The sequence below is a fragment of the Kogia breviceps genome, chromosome X (genome assembly GCF_026419965.1).
Source record: "Kogia breviceps isolate mKogBre1 chromosome X, mKogBre1 haplotype 1, whole genome shotgun sequence".
Lineage (NCBI taxonomy): Eukaryota > Metazoa > Chordata > Mammalia > Artiodactyla > Physeteridae > Kogia > Kogia breviceps.
In genome coordinates, this window is record NC_081330.1 from 51,894,432 (window position 1) to 51,895,754 (window position 1,323).

Consider the following 1,323-nt stretch of genomic DNA (forward strand, 5'->3'; position numbering starts at 1 on the left):
CTGTTAGTCTCTGCCTTTCCTAATTACAACTCAGCTGCTAGTACTATTGATCTCCAATATATAGGCTCAATCCTGCCCATTTTAGGGGCCAGAACTAAACAATCTTACTGATATATGAAGAATGCTATTTTGTGGTAAAAATATAAAGAGACAATAAATAACTAGGAAAAGAAATATAAATGGCCATTAGCAAACAAAATATTCAATATTGTTTGTAATAAAAAATCAATATTAAAACAAGAGCCAATGTTATATGAGATGGTCAGCTTCATAAACTTGTGATGTGTATTATTTATTTTTTTACTATATCACTACAGATTTTATTCAGAAACCCATCTTTGTTGGTTTTGTTGTTGTTGTTTAAAAAATTCCCATTATGAACTAGCTTGGTCAATCAACTACACTTTCTAGAAGACATAGGGTAAAAATGGCATGGCTTAGAATTGCCCACATCTTTCATGATCTCTCCACTACCTTCTGTCCACACTCTGGTCCCCAGGCCCTGACCTCCATCTATGCTTTTTGTGATGGTGTCCATATAACTCTCACCACAATCCTCTAGAAATGGGCTTCAAATGTATGAAGTTGCAGAAGCCTTCTCCTGTACACACTCCCTTTTCATACTGGTGACAGAAGGCTTCTCTGAAGTCTGTCCCAGAGGAGAGCCTCAAGTCAATCAAATCCTTTTCTGCATCTTCTTCAGGATGAAACTTGACATACATGTTTACAACTAATTGATCTCTAAGGTTATCACAGATGTTCTTCTCTTCAACTTAACTCTACTTTTCTATTTCTGTAAAAACCTCCTCAAAAAATTCATCATAATGTACTTGCATTTTGACATCATTCATAGCACAGCACAAACTGTCAGCAGGCAATGAAGAGTTTTGAAGGTTATGGTATATGTTCAAGCAGGCATTGGTCTGGTTGGTATATTGTGTGACTGAATGGATCTGTCTCCATGAGGACATACTCCTATTTTGAAATAAAATGAACAGTTGACTTTGTCTTTCTTGGTGCCAAAGATGGAGATCAAGTAGTGTGCCATTTCCCACCTGCCACTGCCAATACTACTGCCTGCAGAGCTGACCTTCTACGAAGGGAATTTAAATTGGTGCAACCTTTGGGGAAAGCAATTTAAAAAAACAGCCTATAATCGAAAACAAATAGAAAAAACTTAAATATTCATGATAATAATAATCACTAAGTTAAATATAATATATCCACTCTATTGAATTTTTCATATTTATATGTACAGAGAAAGTTCTTTAAGATATATTTAATTGAAAATTAATGGTTGCAGAATGATGAGCATCATATTTG

General features: G+C 34.9%; 1 pseudogene; it reads right to left on the bottom strand.

Annotated features, from left to right (window-relative positions):
- Nucleotides 1-470: 470 nt before the first annotated feature.
- On the bottom strand, nucleotides 471-1,048 carry LOC131748092 (splicing factor U2AF 35 kDa subunit-like; annotated as a pseudogene).
- Nucleotides 1,049-1,323: the final 275 nt, after the last annotated feature.